A 21,860-nucleotide genomic window follows, 5' to 3' on the forward strand; every position below is an offset into this window, starting at 1 on the left:
ACACCTTATGTACTTGTGTTTAAATGCTTAGTCTCCTGGAAGGTGCACTAGGCCGCTGAGTGTACTGCGTACTATCTGAAGTGTAGTTAGCACCGGCTAAAGTTACTTTCTTCCAAGCGAGAAACAGATTTGGGCATGTGCCCTGCTCACCAAACGGCCTCTTCCTTCCCGAGCTCTCCACCTCCGATTTCTGTCACCAGCCGCTCTTGTGGTTAGATGTGGGCAACACCAGTCTCTGCAGAGCATCAATGGGTTCTCTGGGAAGGCTCCTTTACTGAAGATGAAATGCTTCCACTCCGTCACTTCAGGCTCAGGCTTCAGGCCTAGTCCGCAGCATCAGCCCACAGCACTTGCTTCCTTCTAGCTGTTGTGTCAGGAGACAAGAGAGAGAGCCTGGCTCCTCCCTTCCTTTATAAAGCTTCCCCCAAAAGGCTGTGCGGTGAAGCAATGCACCCTGGTGTTCCAACTGAATTGTGGGTATCGTAGTATCTGATGAACATCACCAAGCTGCAGTGTGGCAGTTTGGCCACTAGAAACTTCTGATGAAAACCACCAAGCTGCAGTGTGGCAGTTTGGCCACTAGATGGAGCCGAGTTCCTTCAAAATGTTATACGGTCTACTAATGAACAATTGTAAATGGGAGGATGCCCGCTACACACTCCCCCCACTTTAGAAACTTTGGTCCCCAAAGATAACGACAGCATGTATCCTGTCACATACGTTGGAAAAAAAAACAATTAACTCATGCACAACGGTAAACCATGTCCCTTATCAGAAGCAGAGTTCAAACCCAACAACTGCACATTAAAACACAGGGCCGACAGCGGAACCTCCCACCAATTGTTGGGGGAGGGAAGGTGGTTCTGTTCACAAACCCCCGACACTTGAGTGGCTTGTACAGATGTGCCTGGGGGTGAGCTAGGGTTGTCCTCCACTAAATCTGCAGTGGAAGAACTAGGCTGATCAAGAGTTCTCTTAGAAGTAAGAACAGCTTCTTCCGAGCATTTCCCCAATTTGTCGTAAGTTAGTCTTTTGGGTGGGTGAATGACTCTTCTTTCCCTCTGTTCTTTGGGAGTCACAATCTTAGAAGTGCTGGAACCAGCCGCTCTTGGGGATTCTTCAAGAGCTTCCTCCTCTAGTCCCAACGCATTGGACTCTGGGGTTTCAGAAGCAGTTAATTCTTCTTCAGAGAAAGATGCAACCTCCTCCTCAGGATCTTCACCATCAGCTACTTCTTCTGTAAGCATGTGGAAAGGCACAAATTCAGGAGCTTCTGCCCGAAGGGTTCCTCTTTCAACCAGTTCGGATGAAGACAGGTACGCAGTCGTGGGTTCTGGTAACTGAGATGACCACATCCAATCAGGTACCTCCTCTTCAGCTTCCAGATCTTCAATTGGAGAATCTCCATCCCTCACATCTGGAAATGCTGTTTGAGATCTGGTAACTGGCCTGTGCCCTTGAGACGTTGAAGGGACTTCATGTGAGACTGGGTCAGGAGGTAGGCGAACTGCTTCTGAGAGAGGTAATAGGTGGTTCCTATGCCAAGTCTTCAGTGGGCCCACTCTCCCTTCCGGCCTAATCTGATACACAGGAAGGTTTGGCAGCTGCTTACAGATGACATAGGGCTGGGATTTCCAACGGTCAGCCAACTTGTGTTTCCCAGGGATACCCAAGTTCCTCAACAACACTTTATCCCCTGGCTGCAAATCCTGGATCCTAACTTTCAGGTCAAAGTTTCTTTTATTTCTCAGCCCCCGTTGATCAGATGAGACTTGGGCTTTTTCGTAGGCCGTTTTTAGGCTCTTCCTCAACCGGTCCACATACCCCTTGTGAGATGCTGCTGAGGTGTGATCAGGTGATATGCCGAAAGCCAAGTCCACTGGCAGCCGAGCCTCCCGCCCGAACATTAATCGGTATGGGGAGTATCCTGTAACATCACTGACAGTACTATTGTAGGCATGTACGATGGCAGCTACATGTTTACTCCAGTGCTGTTTCTTTTCTGAGCTCAGGGTCCCCAACATGTTCAAAAGAGTCCGGTTAAACCGTTCAGGCTGAGCATCCCCTTGTGGGTGGTAGGGAGTAGTCCTAGTCTTTTGGATGCCTAACAAGTCTAGCAACTTCTTAATCAGCCGGCTTTCAAAGTCTCTTCCCTGATCTGAATGGAGGCGTTGCGGTAAACCATAGTGCACAAAGAACTTTTCCACTAATACTTTGGCCACTGTTGTGGCTTTCTGGTCTTTTGTTGGAAACGCCTGGGCGTATCTGGTGAAATGATCTGTTACCACAAGGACATTCCCTTGACCACTCAAGTCAGGCTCCAGGCAAAGGAAATCAATGCACACCAGTTCCATAGGCCCCTGACTTTGCAGATGGCCCATTGGGGCTGCTTGACGTGGCAAAGTTTTCCTCTGGATGCAGCGAGCACAAGAACGACAGTATCCTTCAACTTCACCCCGCATACAGGGCCAGTAAAACCTGTCTCTCACAAGTTGGAAAGTCCTTTCAGGCCCCAGATGACCATGATTGTCATGGAGAGCAGCCAAGACTCCTTCCCTGAATTTAGCTGGTAGGAACAGTTGCCACTTCTCTTCCAGATCATCAGAGGGGCCCCTTCGGTAGACCACCCCTTGGCGTATCTGTAGCCGGTCCCATTCTTTATGCAACAATCGGGCTTCCCGAGGGGAGTCTGTTAGAAGCAGCTCAGGGCGCTGAGTCTCTATGGCCTTCAGCAAAAGTTTCCCCAAAGGGTCTTTTAACTGCTCCTTCCTCAAGTCCCCTTTCGATAGCCTAGGCAAACCTTCTTCTTCAACCTGGGTCACCCTGCAATAACACCTGGGTACTCCAGCAGCTGAGACCCCAATCTCTTCGGCTCTTGCTCCTCCACTGGATCGAAATTCCGTTCCCTGACATAGGGCGCGCACTCCCTCTGAGGTCAAGTGGGCCCATTCTTCAGTAGGATCGTTGGGGGCATGAGACCTTCTGGAGAGGGCGTCTGCATCCCTATTCCCAACACCTGGTCGGTATTTTAAACTGAACATAAAGCTAGAGAGAGCGGCTAACCACCTATGTCCTGTAGCGTCCAGTTTGGCAGTGGTCAGCAGGTAGGTAAGTGGATTATTATCCGTTTTGACTATGAATTCTGCTCCATATAAGTAATCTTTCAGTTTGTCTACTACAGCCCACTTCAAGGCCAGGAATTCCAGCTTGTGTGTGGGGTAATTCCTCTCGGAAGGTATCAGACTTCTGCTCACATAAGCAACGGGCCGCAGGTGACCGTCATGCTCCTGGTACAACACCCCACCTAGCCCATCTCTGCTGGCATCGACATGTAGTTCGTAGGGTTTTGAGGGGTCTGCGTAGGCCAACACAGGGGCAGTGGTCAGGCTCTTCTTCAACTGAATGAAGGCTTCCTCACATTTCGAGGTCCACTGATCCTGAATAGATTCCTTGGGCTTTCTAGGCCCCATGGCGGGTTTCACTGGTTTGACTAGTTCTGGAACATCATCTTCCCCTTCGGTTCTGAGTAATTCATTGAGGGGTCGGGCAATTTTGGCAAACCCTTCCACAAATCTCCTGTAATAGGAGCAGAAACCCAGGAATGATCGGAGCTCAGTCACATTTGTGGGCCTCGGCCAGGAAGTAACAGCATCCAGCTTCTCTGGGTCGGTGGACACTCCTTCTGCAGACACAATGTGACCCAGGTAATGGACCGAGGACTGGTAAAACTGGCACTTCTCCGGAGAAAGTTTCAGGCCTTCTTCATATAACCTCTTTAGGACCTTTTCCAACCTCTCTTCATGCTCTTCTAGGGTTCTGCCGAACACAATAATATCATCCAAGTATACCAGTACCTCTATCAGGTTCATATCTCCAACAGTTCTCTCCATCAGTCTTTGGAAGGTGGCTGGGGCTCCTGACAACCCTTGAGGCATGCGGTTAAACTCAAAGAACCCCACGGGGGTGATGAAGGCTGTCTTCTCCCTATCCTCAGGGTTCATGGGGATCTGGTAGTATCCGCTCTTCAAGTCCATCACACTGAACCACTTGGCCCCTGACAAACTTTGTAAAGCGTCTTCAATCCGGGGGGTGGTATACTGGTCTGGAATAGTCCTTCTGTTCAGTGTTCGGTAGTCGATACAGAGCCTCAGGGACCCAGTTTTCTTCCGGACTACCACTATTGGAGAAGCGTACGGGCTCCTGGATTCTCGAATAATCCCTGTTCTCTTGAGTTCCCCCAACTGCTCCCGTAGATCTTCTAAGTCACCCAAGGGAACCCGTCGGACTCTCTCCCGAAAGGGTTTATCTTCATGTAGGCGGATATTATGGGTGGCACTCTTTGCACACCCCACATCGAATTCATCTCTAGAGAATATTTCTTTCCATCGAATCAGTTGGGCCCTGGCTCTCTTCTTCCATTCCGGTGGGAGGGCCGTATTTCCAGAGCAGAGCTCCTCTATGGTGATTTCGCCCCCGTCTTCCCTCTTCAAATCTGATGGGGCAACTGGGGTGGCCGGGTTCACCTGGCCCAACAGCACCCTGGCCGGCACCTTCACCGGAGTAGTAGCAGTATTTCTGACACTCACCAAAACCTTCCCATGACTTTTCTGTAATGCCTTCAATGGGATCACTTCGGGGATCACTTCTATCCCTTTCTGTGCCTCCGATGGGCCTGATTCAAGAACCATGAAAGGGCCTGGCTGCTTCCAAGTGAGCTTGACAGAAGCCCTCAAGCAGGTCACCTCTCCCGGCTGCAACACCTTCTCTGTTTTATCCAGCTTCCAGATCTTTCCAACTCCTTCGGCAGGGGCCTTCTGTTCCAGACCTAGACGTTGATAGGCCTGCCTTAACATGGGATGAACTTTCAGAGTTGGGGCATCCTGTCCCTGGACTAGTTGTGTCAGCAATCGCCGGACTAGGTCAGTGTTGGTCCCTATAATGAGGGAACTCTTATTGGCCCCTGGTGGGCGAGGGCATACCACTGCTAAAGTATCGAAGGTTTCAGCTTTGCCGGCCAAGGAGGGGTCAAAAGTTAATTTGATTGGCAAATACCCGTCATAGGGAAAACTTTGTGTTCCAATACCCCATATCTCCAGGTCTTCCAGCCTCTGCAGGGGCAGATGTTTGAGGTGTCTATCGTAGAAATCCCTATACAGGAGAGTCACCTGGGCTCCTGTGTCCAGTAAAGCCTTTGTATAAATTCCTTCTACTTGGATTGAGACTACAGGGGAAGGCCCCACTAGCTTGACAGGAAATTCTTTTGGAGTAGCCCTTCTGCCGGGCTCAGCTACCTGCACCCGTACTCCTTTCCTTTTTGAGTTTCTACCGGGCCTCATCTCCTCCTGGGCCTGGTGTGCATTGATTTCCCGCCTCTTATCGGCCCAAGTCGTGGAATGAGAGGCATTTAAAGAGGGCCTTACTCCCTGACTGTGGCTCTTAAATTTAAGGGATCTCTTGGAGTCCATTAAAACTGTTGGGCGCCCGGTTGACTCCTTCACCGGAGCCCTCTGAAGTTTTCCGCCGGCTTGCGGTGTTTGAAGGCAGCCTCCTCTGGACTGGGACATACTCCTCTGACATGCCCTACCCCTCCACAATTGAAACAGGTTATCGGCCTCCTAGGTTTCTGTTCTGGTTCAACACTGGAACTAGGGTGTTTAGCAGGCTTCTCTTCTGTGTTTCTATTAGATAGAGCAGATGCCTGACTGTTCAGGATGGATACCATTTCTATTAGCTGTGACACCTGAGTCTTTAAGAGCTCAACTTGTGAGTCGCCTTCTTCCACACTTATCACTCTAACTCGGGCGGTTGTTTCCCGTTCTTGGCTCTTCCTTTTGTTATCCAACATGACCTCTTCTTCCCGGACCATCCTGATCAGATCAGGGTACTCCAGGATGCCACCGTCCTGGCGAGTTCGCAACAGTATAGCAATAGGGTCTAGAGGTTGAGCTCCCCTCAGCACCTGTTGTGCTCGAGTCTCATCCACCTTCCGGGGATCCAACCCTTTTTTTAACAGAATCTGATGTATGATCCTATCCAGACGCCCGATGAATTCAGACAGTTTTTCTCCTTCCTTCTGGTAACAGTGCTCCAGTTGGTAAAGAAGTTCAGTAACCTTTTCTGTCCGGCCAAACACATCTTGTAGAATATCCAGATAGTCTTGTGCAGTACAATCCTTCTTGCTTAGCTTGAGGTTGCGTACGGCCTCCAATGCAGGCCCCTTCAAACTCTCTGTGATTCGCTGCTTCTTATGCTGTTCTGGTATCTCCCACTCCTCCAAGGCCTGAGTAGCGTTATCTAGCCACTCCTCGAATCCATCTTCCACTGAGGGTACAGGTTGCTTCCCAGAAAAAGTCCTGAGCTTCCTGTATCCAGCCATCAGATAGTTTGGAGGATCCTTGTTACATTTGGCTACTATTTCCCCCAGGACAGCGCATAGTTCTGAGCTAAGGGTAGTCAAAGGTGGTGCACTGAATCCCTCCTTTTTGGCACTTTCTTCTGTGCTCAGTCCCCCTGTAGTAGTGGGTATAGGGTCTTCCTCTTCACCTTCTGGATGTATCAGGAATAACTCTACTTGATCTATAGTTTTTATGCTGGTGCCCTTGAAGTGATCTGGGACCCCCTTCTTCCATTCACACAATGCGTAGGTGTGTTGATTGGTGGTATCTGTCCTCATGTCCATCACCCAAAGTTTCCTGTCCTTGGAATATGTTCTCAGAACTGAGAGTAGTTGTTCCTCTGTCCAGTTCTCTCCCTTGATTCCAATCACCAGACCATGGCCGATAAGGACATTTTCTTCTCTGCACCACCGGGCTGCAGCGGCAGGGTCCATTTCTGTGCGAACAGCGATTTTGTCACTGAGAGGGAACTGTTGCAGGACCGTAGATATCCCGGACGAGCCCCCACGTGTAGCACCACCCCCGCAGGAGCTGCTGATTAGATTATTGGGTCTACGTCCTGCCTTTCAACCCCTGAAATTGGCTCGAACCCTCCCTAGGCACAACTGACACGAAATGGGACTATAATACCAAATGGCTACAGGAGAACACAGTTCAGGATATATCACCCCAATAAGTAATAATAACTTGTCACCTTTCTCCAGCCGCAGTCCCTCTGGGTGACACAAGGTGCAACACACAGACTTTTGCTTAACCAAAGTAGCTTTACTGAGAGTTAAAGTACAAGTTGACTCCAAAAGACATCACAAGAGTCAACTAAGAAAGATAAAGTTATTGACACAATAATAAACAATATAATTAAGATAGCTATTTTTGTATACTTATGCAACTAAAAGATAACTCATAGGCTTTCTTTTACCCAATTCAGGCTATACTTTACACACGTCTAGTCTCTTGTATCAGGTAGGCAGAACCTATTTGAATCCCATACACAGTTCCTTCCTTTTGGTTTGGAATCTTCGCTAGCAATCGTTGGTGCACAAGCTATTTGTAATCCAAAAGTAAGGATATATAGTCAAAAGGGGTGAGAAAAAAAAAGGTTACAATCACCCGCAATGTTACTGCGTAATTGGGCGTATTAATCTTCTTAGTGGTGCATATATAGGCCCCTGACACCTTATGTACTTGTGTTTAAATGCTTAGTCTCCTGGAAGGTGCACTAGGCCGCTGAGTGTACTGCGTACTATCTGAAGTGTAGTTAGCACCGGCTAAAGTTACTTTCTTCCAAGCGAGAAACAGATTTGGGCATGTGCCCTGCTCACCAAACGGCCTCTTCCTTCCCGAGCTCTCCACCTCCGATTTCTGTCACCAGCCGCTCTTGTGGTTAGATGTGGGCAACACCAGTCTCTGCAGAGCATCAATGGGTTCTCTGGGAAGGCTCCTTTACTGAAGATGAAATGCTTCCACTCCGTCACTTCAGGCTCAGGCTTCAGGCCTAGTCCGCAGCATCAGCCCACAGCACTTGCTTCCTTCTAGCTGTTGTGTCAGGAGACAAGAGAGAGAGCCTGGCTCCTCCCTTCCTTTATAAAGCTTCCCCCAAAAGGCTGTGCGGTGAAGCAATGCACCCTGGTGTTCCAACTGAATTGTGGGTATCGTAGTATCTGATGAACATCACCAAGCTGCAGTGTGGCAGTTTGGCCACTAGAAACTTCTGATGAAAACCACCAAGCTGCAGTGTGGCAGTTTGGCCACTAGATGGAGCCGAGTTCCTTCAAAATGTTATACGGTCTACTAATGAACAATTGTAAATGGGAGGATGCCCGCTACACAGGTACAAAGTCTGTAGGTTGTGATGATAATCGATCTTTTACAATTCAAATACGAGTATTGCAGCAGATAAATTGACAGGTTAAAGGGGAATGTGGACGATAGATTCTTATGTATATGGCAACACAATATATGAAATGCGGTCATTCAATAGTAATGTTATTCATATATATAGAGCCAAAGCAGCTGCAGTACTGCAAACCAGCTTCCTTGTCATGCCAGCATCAACCTTTCCTCTACCCGGTGTTCACTAAAGCTGCATTACAGTAAAGCAGATAGGTGCCTTTGTTTACTGTGTACTCATCTATCTCATCCAGGGCCGTAATTGCCAAGTATTTGTGAGCCAGTGCCTAGGGTAGCAAGATATGAGAGCAATGACACAATGTTTATCATTTCTTCCTCTCTCCTGGTATACGTGTCACTTCTAGAAATTGTGGAAAATTCCAGCAGCAGTACTAAAAGGGAAAGAGGATACAGTGGCTGCACAGAGGAGTCTTGAGACTCTCAAGTCATTCTCTGAAGAAATTTGTCTGGTAGGCTGTAAATTCCAATAGTAGCCCAATGCTGACAGCAAGCTGCCTCCGATAGTACATGGGGGGGGGAGGGGGGGTAGGCATGTACCCAGGGATATACCCAATCACATGTGCCTAGGGCAGTGGTTCTCAACTCCTGCCCTTAGGACCCACTAACAGGCCAGATTTAAGTATTACCTTGGGGAAATGCAGACAAGCCACTTGCCGACCGCCGCAAGTACATATACTGCGGCGGTCAGCCCCTCACAGGCAAAGTGACGTATGGGTCACGGACCCCCCCCCCCCTGCTTGTGACCGGCGGACCCGATGTCCGACCGGTCACTCGCGATCGTCGGGTGGAGAGGGAGAAAGGCAGGCAGCTGATGTAAACAAGCCGCCTGTCATTCTCCCCTGTGTAGAAACAGTGATCATACGGTTCTACTATGTATGACCGTTGATCACTGTTCCTACAGCTCAAGCCACAGCCAATCACAGTTAGAATCACCCCCCTAGGGACACACACAACAAAAGTTAACCCCTTCACTACCAGTGTCATTTTACAGTAACAGTGCATATGTATAGCACTGATTACTGCAGTAATGTCACTGGTAACCCCAAAAGTGTCAAAAATGTCAGTCAAGGGTCCGATCTGTCCGCCCCAATGTCGCAGTCCCACAAAAAAAAAATCGCAGATCGCCGCCATTACGCGTTAAAAAAAAAAACAACAAAAATGACAAAAATCTCTCCCTTTGTTAGTAAACGCGATAACTTTTGCGCAAACCAATCAAAATACGCTTTTTGCGATTTTTTTTTACCAAACATATGTGGCATAAAACAAATTGGCCGAAAATGTTAAAAAATTTGGATTTTTAAATTTTTTTGGGGGGGAATTTCATATAAAAAAATGTGAAAAATATTGTTATTTTTGCAAAATTGACGCTCTTTTTTTGTTTATAGCGCAAAAAGTAAAAAAAATACCCCCTGGTCAGGAAGGGGGTAAAATCTTCAGGGGCTTAAGTGGCTAGAATACTGCAATCACTGAGCAGCAAATGATATCACCTGTGATGTATTGTAGTTTTCTTTCAAACCTGGCCTGTAAGGCTGGCCATACACTATACAATTTTCTTGTTCAACTTTGCTTTAGATTTACCAAAACCATGTGATATAGGGTCAAACCTAAACACTTTCAATTTGTATGCAATCTGGCAGGCCCTTGCACTACATAGTTTAAGGTAAATCTAAAGGAAATTGAATAAGAAAATTGTATAGTGTATGGCCAGCTTTAGTGGGTCCTGGGGACAGGAGTTGAGAGCCACTGGCCTAGGAGGTATATGAAACAGATTTTACCGTAAATGCAACATTCACATCAATAGTGTGAATGGACCCTAAAAGTCAAGAATGAAGAGTCTGTGTTGTGTAATTTGTTGGTTTTCAGGTGAATACGCTTGCACATCCACTGTATAGTAAGTAGCCAGTGCCAGGACAAGGTCATCCAGTTCTGAGAAGATGGCTAATTGTGCAACCCTCCCCCAGGTGGAGGAGGGGATGGGGCTGCACACGATGGCCTGTCTCAAAATGTATTTAATGTTTGTGGCATGTGGTGAGATCGTGCTGACAGCTATGGTTCAGCAAACTAAATTGTTTGATATTGGTGCCCAAACGTTGGGCGAACAGTGGCAAAAGAAAACATGTACCATGTGGTGTTACTGAAAGACAAATACTCTTGCATTAGTGGTGTCACTGGAAGGAAAAATTGTCTCCCCATCAGTTACTGTCAGTCTGAGGCGGACTACTTAGGTATCTGTGTTAGCTGGATGAAGGAGATGAGAGGAGCTGGGCTCTCTGGGGTGCATGGAACTAAAGGGATCTTGGGTGAGGAAGGGGGACTGAAGGGCTCTAAGGGATGGAGGAGACTATGGAGCTCTTGGGCGGTTTTGAGCAGGGGAGGGGAGGGAAGGTCTAGGGCTGAGTTGTCCCCTTATCCTCCCAGAGCAGACCACAAATGAAGGCGACACCTCTTTCTGCCCATCTCTGATTATATGATATGTCACATGACAAGGGGGACAGAAAACAGGGCAGCCTGTCTTCACTCCTAGCAGCTCCATGCTGAGATGGAGGTGTGTTCCTAATAGATGCCTTCTCTCCTCTGCCCACAGCAGGCTGCTATTAGATGTAAAAGAGAGTAGAATCCTCTCTCCAGCAGCTAACAAGACCTCTGCTCCTTCTGACAGCAGTGACAATTCACTGCTGGTATCACATAAGGAGGTAAATCCCAGCAGAAGTCTCCCGGATGTCTAGACATTTATAGGTAAAAAGCATACATAATATATGTTAAACACGGATATAATCCTATGAGATTATTGTAAGGCTCTTTGTACTTTCCTATTGTGGGGTAAAGGGTAATATTTTTTTTATCAGTAGGGTTAAAGGGTGATATTTAGTGATGCCACTAGATGTAAACTTCTGTAGATAGTAGTGGATTGCCCTTTTTGAGGGGTGCCGTCCAGGAGGTAAAAATATTAAGATGGGAGGAGCCCTGAGGTTTGTTGTTGCTGATGAAAAAAGAATGGCACCCGAGACTATGTATGCAACAATAACTTGTAGCTATCTTTTTGAGGGGAAGCTGGAGTAGTTTTCTTGGTGGGCAACTCTAGGATAGCTGGAAGTTATAGCTACTAAAGGAATCCCCTTAACCACTTGACCTTTGGAAGATTTACCCCCCTTCATGGCCAGGCAATTTTTTTGCGATACGTCACTGCATTACTTTAACTGACAATTGCACAGTCATGCAGCACTGTACCCCAAAAAAATTTAGTTCTTTTTTTCCCCACAAATAGAGCTTTCTTTTGGTGGTATTTGATCACCTCTGCATTTGATTTTTGTGCTTTAAACAAAAAAAACAGCAATTTTGAAAAAAATATATATATATATTTACAGTATCTCACAAAAGGAAGTACTCCCCTCACATTTTTATAAATATTTTATTATTTCTTTTCTTGTGACAACACTGAAGAAATTACCTTTTGCTACAATGTAAGGAAGTGAGTGTACAGCTTGTATAACAGTGTAAACTTGCTGTCCCCTCAAAATAACTCAACCCACAGCCATTAATGTCTAAACCGCTGGCAACAAAAATGAGTACACCCCTGAGTAAACATGTCCAAATTGGGCCCAATTAGCCATTTTCCCTCGTCATGTGACACTTTAGTGTTACAAGGTCTGTGGTGTGAATGGGTAGCAGGTGTGTTAAGTTTGGTGTTATCACTCTCACTCTCTCATACTGGTCACTGGAAGTTCACCACACCACCACCAGTGTTCCACACCGCCACCCCACCACCAGTGTTCCACACCGCCACCACCAGTGTGCCACACCGCCACCACCAGTGTTCCACACCGCCAACACCACCAGCGTGCCACACCACCACCACCACCAGCGTGCCACACCACCACCACCAGTGTTCCACACCGCCACCCCACCACCAGTGTTCCACACCGCCACCACCAGTGTGCCACACCGCCACCACCAGTTTTCCACACCGCCACCACCACCAGTGTGCCACACCGCCACCACCACCAGTGTGCCACACCGCCACCACCAGTGTTTCACACTGCCACCACTCGTGTGCCACACCACCAACAGCCAGCCACTCCAGACAGCAGGTACCAAAAAACAAAACAAAATACAGTTACTCACAGTCAGGAGGACTCAGACCCCCACAGTGTGCCACACCGCCACCACTATTAAAGATCTCATAGAACGTAATTGCATTATAGAATATTAAAAAAAGTCGCAGTTACTTTGCTGAGTAACTAATTACTTTTTCAATGTGGTAACTGAGTCAGTAACTCAATTACTTTTTGGGAGAAGTAATTTGTAACTGTAACTAATTACTTTTTTAAAGTAAGATGACCAACACTGCGTATGAGTGCTGCCAGCATTGCTGCAGAGGTTGAAGGGGTGTGGGGTCAGTCTGTCAGTGCTCAGACCATACGCCGCACACTGCATCAAATTGGTCTGCATGGCTGTCGTCCCAGAAGGAAGCCTCTTCTAAAGATTATGCACAAAAAAGTCCACAAACAGTTTGCTGAAGACAAGCAGACTAAGGGCATGGATTACTGTAACCATGTCCTGTGGTCTGATGAGACCAAGATAAACTTATTTGGTTCAGATGGTGTCAATCGTGTGTGGTGGCAACCAGGTGAGGAGTACAACGACAAGTGTGTCTTGCCTACAGTCAAGCATGGTGGTGGGAGTGTCATGGCCTGGGGCGACATAAGTGCTGCCGGCACTGGGGAGCTACAATTCATTGAGGGAACCATGAATGCCAACATGTACTGTGACATACTGAAGCAGAGCATGATCCCCTCCCTTCAAGGACTGGGCCGCTGGGCAGTATTCCAACATGATAACCACCCCAAACACACCTCCAAGATGACCACTGCCTTTCTAAAGAAGCTGATGGTAAAGGTGATGGACTGGCCAAGCATGTCTCCAGACCTAAACCCTATTGTGGGGCATCCTCAAAGGGAAGGTGGAGGAGCGCAAGGTCTCTAACATCCACCAGCTCCATGATGTCCTCATGGAGGAGTGGAAGAGGACTCCAGTGACAACCTGTGAAGCTCTGGTGAACTCCATGTCCAAGAGGGTTAAGGCAGTGCTGGAAAATAATGGCCACACAAAATATTGACACTTTGGGCCCAATTTGGACATTTCCACTTAAAGGTGTACTCACTTTTGTTACTAGTGGTTTAGACATTAATGGCTGTGTGTTGAATTGTTTTGAGGCTGTACAGTCACTACTTTACATTGTAGCAAAGTGTCATTTCTTCAGTATTGTCACATAAAAGATGTACCGTAATAAAATATTTACAAAAATGTGAGGGGTGTTTGTGAGATACTGTAAATATTTTTTACTTTCGGCTACAAAAGCTATCAAATAAAAAAAATTGAAAAAATCTAACTTCTTCATAAATTTAGGCCAATGTGTTATCTGCTACATAATTTTGTTAAAAAAAAAAAAAACCCCAATAAGCGTATATTGATTTGGTTTGCGCAAATGTTATAGCATCTACAAACTTTGGGATATTTTTATTTATTTATTTATTGCTGGTAATGGCAGCGATTTTGCAGTGGACATTCTGCCATTGACACTGTTGGGGGACCAGTGACACTAATACAGTGATCAGTGCTAAAAATATGCACTGTCCCTTTACTAATGACACTGGAAAGGGGTTAACATCAGAAGCGATCAAAGGTGTAATTCTGTGCCTAGCCAGGGTTTTACCATACTATGTGAGGCGCTTTTACTTGGGGAAGAGATGGAATTTATTCCCTGCTTTGCAGGGACACAAACTCCATCCCTTCCCCCTTGTCAGAAGAGCAATCTGTCTTGTTTACATAGGCAGAGAGACAGTTCTTTCTCTCTGCCTGAAGATTGCTGGGTGTCGGAGGACATGGAGTACCCTGCATGCGCCAATCGGCTTCTGCTGTGTGTGATCTAGCACACAGGTGTGACCCTGTAACAGTAAAACTGCTATAGGGTGGACCTAAAGTGGTTAAAGCAGAACTAAACTCTCTGAATAGACATTACCTGTTAATCCTTATGCTGCTAGCATTAGATAGGAATGTATATTATACTTACTTGTTTTAAACCTTTAGTTTTTAAGCTTCTTCAGTTGCTTCCTTGTTTCTGCCCTAGGCCAAAATGATGTCATACATCCCATGAGTCTGATTGGGCATTTTTTATTTCTTTCATCTGGAGGAGCAGGAGGATGGGGCTTTCTCAGTCAAGCACACCCTCCACCCTTCTGCGTGCATGCCTGAGCTAAGGGCATATTCCAGAAAGTAAATGCTACATGAATCATCTGCCCTTACTCAAGATTAGGGATGATCGAACTTTTGAAAAGTTCGGTTCGGCCAGAACATCCGAACTTCCCGAAAGTTCGGCCCGGATTTCAGAACCCCATTGAAATCAATGGGACCTGAACTTCGGTAATCAAAAAACACAATTTTTAAGCCCTAAAACCCAATATACGCCCCTAAAAAGTGCCCAGGTCATGCCCCATTAACTATTAATCACACAAAAAAAGTTCTTAAAAATTGTCATTTTTGATAAAAAAGCCAATTATTGAAAAAATTAAAAAAAAAAAAAAAAGAGAGAGAGATTTTTTGATTTTTACTTTGGATTTAGTATCTGGGGGTCTAAAAGGTGTGCATGTGAAGTTTCAGCTCTGTAGCATGTCCAGAACCATGAAAAAAAAAAAGATAATTTTTCAGTAGAACCGGGATGTGGGTCGGGAGCCTCCTTTAACTTTAACACCTATATGATCTTTTTTTCTGGTTCTGGACATGCTACAGAGCTGAAACTTCACAGATACACCTTTTAGACCCCCCCAGACACAAAATCACACAAAAAAGTTCTTAAAAATTGTCATTTTTTATAAAAAAGCCAATTATTGAAAAAAAAAGAGATTTTTTGATTTTTACTTTGGATTTCGTATCTGGGGGGGGGGGGGGGGGGGATCTAAAAGGTGTGCATGTGAAGTTTCAGCTCTGTAGCATGTCGAGAACCAGAAAAAAAAAGATCGTTTGTATTAGAACACTTTCTTTCAGGACAGGTAGTTAGCTTCTCTCCCGGTTTAATAGAAGGCATTTTTTGGGGTTCTTTTCAGTCAGGAAAAACATCTGAACTTGTGTATAGTGGTACTGTGCACAAGTTCAGATGTTTTGCCTGCCTCCAAAACCCCCCAAAAAATGCCAGCAAAAACACACCTTTTTTTTTTGACGCTAGCGTTTTTTTGGCATTTTTTTGGGTTCTTTTGAGGCAGGCAAAACATCTGAACATGTGTATAGGGGGTATATATACACATATATGTCTGAATATATACCCCTAGACATATATAGGTGTGATAGTAGCAGAAATATATTACTGTAAATGATTTCATTAGCACAAGCATTTATTTCTGCTACTATCACACCTATATATGTCTAGGGGTATATATTCAGACATATATGTGTATATATACCCCCTATACACATGTTCAGATGTCATGTCTGACATCAAACATGTCCTCAAAAAAGCACTGACAGTGGCAGCCCCTGCAGCATAAAAAATGCTTGCTGGTGAGAAGCCATAATGGTGTTCCGAAGCTATTCAGAGAAATGATCATTTCTCTATTGCGGTCACCCTAACATGGAAGGGTTTGGTCACCCTGCCATGGCAGTCACTGTCAGTTCACCCTACACTACATTACGGTCACCCTGGTATGGAAGGGTTTGGTCAGTCGGTCAGCCTGCCATGGCAGTCAGTTTCCCCTACACTACATTACGGTCACCCTGGTATGGAAGGGTTTGGTCAGCCTGCCATGGCAGTCAGTTTCCCCTACACTACATTATGGTCACCCTGGTATGGAAGGGTTTGGTCAGCCTGTCATGGCAGTCAGTTTCCCCTACACTACATTACGGTCACCCTGGTATGGAAGGGTTTGGTCAGCCTGCCATGGCAGTCAGTTTCCCCTACACTACATTACGGTCACCCTGGCACTTCATACTTTCCCTACAGAAACTAATTTTTTGAAGCTAACTTAAGTGTAAAGGAGCACTCTAACTACACTAGATATCCCTTTCCTCACACTAAAAATAGCTAAATGACACTTTTAAAGTAAAATTAACAGAACTGCTTCCACTCTCTTCCATGTCCAGTATAAGAATGCTAGGAATTTGGCGGGGGCGATCTTATATACTGGGGGGCTTATTCACTAATGATTGGTCTAGGGACCCCCTAGTCACTCCAATCACATTCCTAGCATTCTCCTGCCCCCTCAATTGGCTTTTGCTAATGGTTCTGGTCCAATCACGGGCTTTTAAAGCCCATTTCCTGAAGCATTGCATTTTGGGCGGTTCTGGTTGCCGAATTCCGAACTTTTTGGGCAAAAAGTTCTAAATTCGGCCGAACCTCGAACACCCAATGTTTGGGCCGAACCGATGGTCGACCCGAACCGTTCGATCATCCCTACTCAAGATTGCCATGGCTAGAAACGCTAGCGGGTGTTTTTTAAAGTGATTTCTTAACAAAATAAAGCATGGAGATATGGATAGATGGGTGAATCTACTTTGAATATTAAAAATATATTATTTTAGCGGCTCCAGTTAATGGTGCTCGGATACAGTTTAGTCACACTTTAAGTGGGAACAAACAAGCTATTTTTCTCCTCTTAATTGGGATTTTTAAGGCAATCAATGAACAAAAAATAAATTTATATAAAATATTTAAACATCTATTGGAAACATGATTAAACGTTTTTTACAAATCACACAAATCTATCACGCATGAGTGATACCAACAAGGAGAAAGTATCCATAAGGAGGGAATATTCCCTTATGGATACTTTCTCCTTATGGAGGTGTATTGTGTCCCTCCCTCCTCTTCATTCCTTTCAAATAATTGTCTGATTTTATTATGGTTCTATCTATATTAGTGGTTGTTGGTATCACTCATGCATTGTGATATATTTGTGTGATTTGTAAAAACTTTTAATCATGTTTCCAATAAATGTTTAAATATTTTATATAAATTTCTTTTTTGTTCATTGATTGCCTTAAAAATCCCAATTAAGAGGAGAAAAATATCTTGTTTGTTCCTAATTGTTACATGGGATGATGGCAACTATTTGCCACCTATGACCTGAGATACCATTTGTAGCACTTTAACCACTTGTCGACCGCCGCAAGTACATATACTAAGGCGGTCAGCCCCTCACAGGCAAAGTGACGTATGGGTACGTCACTAGCCTGTGAGGCTCTAGGGAGCGCGCGCGCGCCGCCGGATGCGCGCTCCCGCTCGGTCCCGCCCCCCCCCGCGCTTGTGCCCGGCGGACCCGATGTCCGCCGCTCACTCACGATCGTCCGTTAGAGTGGGAGAAAGGCAGGCGGCTGATGTAAACAAGCCGCCTGTCATTCTCCCCTGTGTAAGAACAGTGATCATACGATTCTACTATGTAGGACCGTTGATCACTGTTCCTACACCTCAAGCCACAGCCAATCACAGTTAGAATCACGCCCCTAGGGACACACACAACCCCTCCCTCTCAAATAAAGTTAACCCCTTCACTGCCAGTGTCCTTTTACAGTAACAGTGCATATGTATAGCACTGATTACTGTAGTAATGTCACTGGTAACCCCAAAAGTGTCAAAAATGTCAGTAAAGGGTCCGATCTGTCGGATCCGCAATGTCGCAGTCCCGCAAAAAAAAAAAAAAAAAATCGCAGATCGCCGCCATTACGCGTTAAAAAAAAAATGACAAAAAACTTTCCCTTAGTTAGTAAACGCAATAACTTTTGTGCAAACCAATCAAAATACGCTTTTTGCGATTTTTTTTTACCAAAAATATGTAGCATAAAATAAATTGGCCTAAAATATTAAAAAATTTTGATTTTTACTTTTTTTTTTTTGGGAATTTCATATAAAAAAAAATGTGAAAAATATTGTTATTTTTGCAAAATTGACGCTCTTTTTTTTTTATAGCGCATGATCAAAAAATCGCATTGGTGATAAAATACCACCAAAAGAAAGCTCTGTTTATGGGAAAAAAAGGACGTCAAATTCGTTTAGGTACAGCGTCGCACGACCGCGCAATTGTCCGTTAAAGTCACGCAGTGCCGAATCGCAAAATACCCCCTGGTCAGGAAGGGGGTAAAATCTTCCGAGGCTTAAGTGGTTAAGTGGGAAAGGAATCTGAATGTGGATAGCCATGTATTATGAAACCATTTTATCTATGGACTATTGTAATAAAGCTTCTGCACACTAAAGAAGAGTTAAAGGAAGATGTGGGCTGAGTCACCTAATTCCTATGAAACTATGGGTAAGTCTTCATCTAATTCCTATGGAACTATGGGTAAGCCTTCACTTGTGGAGCAGATAGAGACTGACTTAGTCAAGAACAGGTGGTAGCTTAGTGAAGCTAAATTAGCTTTGGTGAGATGGGTTTCTCAGTGAGGCAACGCGCCTCATATCCCGTGACCTTGTGAGTTTTGGCATCTGGTGTGTCCGATGGACCAGGCCTGTAACCAGGGTCCCTCACAAGCAAGTGTGGGAATGCTCCCTGACATGGCCATTGGGTCATGGAGTTTGGAGCTGGAGAGCTCTAGCTGGGTTCTTGGAACCCCCCTTGCTAAATACTATTTGCTGAAGTCCCAGGCTAGAACTGGCTAAACAATCTGCTATTGAAATGAAGTCTGGCAACAGGGTCTCTTCAAAGGCAGTGTGGTCATGCAGAGCTACTTTGACAGGCATTTACAATATTTATTATTTCAGGTACTTATGTAGCACTGGCAGTGTGCACAGCGCTTTACATATGTATTATACATTCTCATCAGTTCCTGCCCTCAAGGAGCTTACAATCTAAAGTCCCTAACTCACATTTACGCATACACATACATACTAGGGCCAATTTAGACAGAAGTCAATTAGCCTACCAACATGTCATTGGAGTGTAGGAGGAAACCCACACAGGCACAGGGAGAACATGCAAACTCTGCACAGGTAGTGCTGTGGTTGGGATTCGAATCAATGACCCTAGTGCTGACAGGCAGAAGTGTTAACCACTTAGCCACTGAGCTTCCCCACAATACAGTTGTGTCAATCATACATACTGCAAATTTTGTGCAACTGTACCAATTTACGTTAGAAAACAATACCAGGAAGTTCTTGGGACATACATTATACAACTGTAATGTGAGATTGTAAACCTAAAGAGGGCAGTTACAGCAAAGAAAGCACTCATTCCAGCTTATTGTGGAAGGTAAAAAAAACAAGCGATCATATAACCCATCTCTCACTGTAGTGTATTGAAATTGCTTGTGTAACGTATCACACTTTTCAAACCATCATTACTCTTTGCTCTACTGTACTTAATACACCTGATGACGAAGTAGTAATAGAAAAGTGGTTTGTTATGCATAAGATGAAGTGTATTCAGGCCTTAAGTACAATTCCCCTTTGCTTGCCACTTACATGTCCTTATGCTAGTAAAAAAACTATTATGAATGAAGGAATGAGGTTGCTGTTGATATGAATGATTTTGGTGCAAACATTGTGCCATCTGTGCATGAAGTGAAAAAGAGACTTATGCATATTTGCCAACATTTGAAAAAAATTTCCAGGGACACTTTGCAGCACAGCTATCAATTACTTACTATATCCATTTCCCTGAAGCTCTGCCCACTCCACATAATTAATCTCCGCCTACTTATCAGATTATAGGGTCTACTCAATAGAGAATTTCAGGAAATTGAAAAGGGAATTTTAAACTTGAGGCCAAAGTAGCAGAGTTGGAATAATTCTCCCATTCAGCTGCACTACTTCTGCCTAAAGTTTAAAATTCTCATCACAATTCCCTGAAATTGTAAAGTGTCAAATATGCTCAGGTGTTACCATACAAAAAATGTAAATATAAATAAAGTGCAAGGTGTAAATAAGTACATTAAGTAAGGAAGTGTAAAGTGCAAGGTGTAAATAAGTACATTGCCGGGACAATGTAAATTACCCGGGACAGGCTCCTTTTTGCCGGGACTGTCCCAGCAAAAACGGGACAGTTGGCAAGTATGCTTATGGGAAAACTGGTGTCACATGAAAAAAATGTACAGTTAGTTAGAAATATCCATGTTATTGACAGATATTGTTTGTTGATTTATGGTAATATAGTGGCCCAGGTCATAGTCTATGGGGACAACGTGTGACAGTAACTGAACGAATGCGTGTTTACTAGCCTAGAGAAAATTTATCTTTCAAGGGTCTGATTGTCCTTAAATTGCTCACATTAGGGACCCTTATGTATGCTTTACAGAGACCACGTCTCTACGGATTGCATATACCTGGTCTACACACTATATATTTTACCTTTTTTAGATATGTCATTGTCAACACTGGCTTAAAGTCATTGTCAACACTGGCTTAAACAGTTATTCTAAAGGCAACCCTGCAATTGTTTAAAGCAGTCATAGTCAATTTGCTACCAGAAGATAAAATATGAACCGTCCAGTGAATTACACCAGGGTGTAAAAAGATGAATCAAAACCTACAGAAGGGAGTAAAACAAGTAAAGCCATCGCAAAGCATGAAAGATTCATTAAATGCGTGTACAGGATCATTTTACTAGGATTACTGATTACATAGGACGCAAAGAAGTTGAAATGATAAGGTGTAAACAAGCTCAGGTTGTAGTAAGAGACAACGCTATTCACTATTTATCCACAGTCAACACAACTGCACATTCCTATTAAATCATTGAAGTGCGATATCATAGACTAAACCTTTACACCGGACTCACAAGTAAAACCCTCATAGAGTGGCACCTGTAAAATAGTCTTGGTCATATCTGGATCCATGGATGCTTCAAGCTGCAGCCTGACACAAGAAAGGTCATGAATGAATCTTAGGGTCATTGATAGCTTTGGGCTCTAATACAGTAAATACAAGCTGGAGCTTATTACCCATCCAGACAGACGCTAATGACCAGAGCAGCCACAGACCTTCACATCACATTGATTCTCTAGAAAACGAATGACATAAACATGATGCTATCCAAACACATTCCTGCACTGCATTAAACTGCATTATCACATTCATTTCTCATTGAACATCCACATGCATTGCAATACAGAGGGAAAAGGATAAACTAGCAAACTGATGTATTTTATAGAGCACTCACCCCCAAATTCCTGCACCTTTCTTCCCCTCAGACAGACAATCTCCCTCTCAGTAATACTATCTTTCCTTTCTTATAACCCATGCATTATTCATGCCAACTGCATCCCTGCACTGAGTTTAGTCAAATTTCTTATCCAATTCTTCAGCCTCTAGCCTGGCAGCTGCACACTTGCAACTTTCTGCATCTCATCACACGTCCTGTGGAGACATAGCGGCCGTTTGGAGCTAGCCAGTACCAGCATTCATCACATCCCCAAGTCTGTCTCCCTCTGCACTCATCAATTATGCATTCTTTTCACCCTGGGTGCAGACTCGTCTACGGCACATCCCAATTCTCCATAACCGGATGGCTACAACTCAATGCAGAAAGTCACAACAATTTGTTGCAAACACTGAGTAGATGACCAAAAAACTGCCAA

General features: G+C 44.8%; 1 protein-coding gene across 3 annotated transcripts in view; it reads right to left on the reverse strand.

The window, feature by feature from the left end:
* Positions 1 to 21,860, reverse strand: part of KCNN1 (potassium calcium-activated channel subfamily N member 1) — a 210,662-nt gene that overhangs the window by 183,437 nt on the left and 5,365 nt on the right. The gene's annotated exons all lie outside the window — the stretch shown is intronic.

The sequence above is a fragment of the Pelophylax lessonae genome (genome assembly GCF_965119305.1).
Source record: "Pelophylax lessonae genome assembly, chromosome: 1".
NCBI classification, from domain to species: domain Eukaryota; kingdom Metazoa; phylum Chordata; class Amphibia; order Anura; family Ranidae; genus Pelophylax; species Pelophylax lessonae.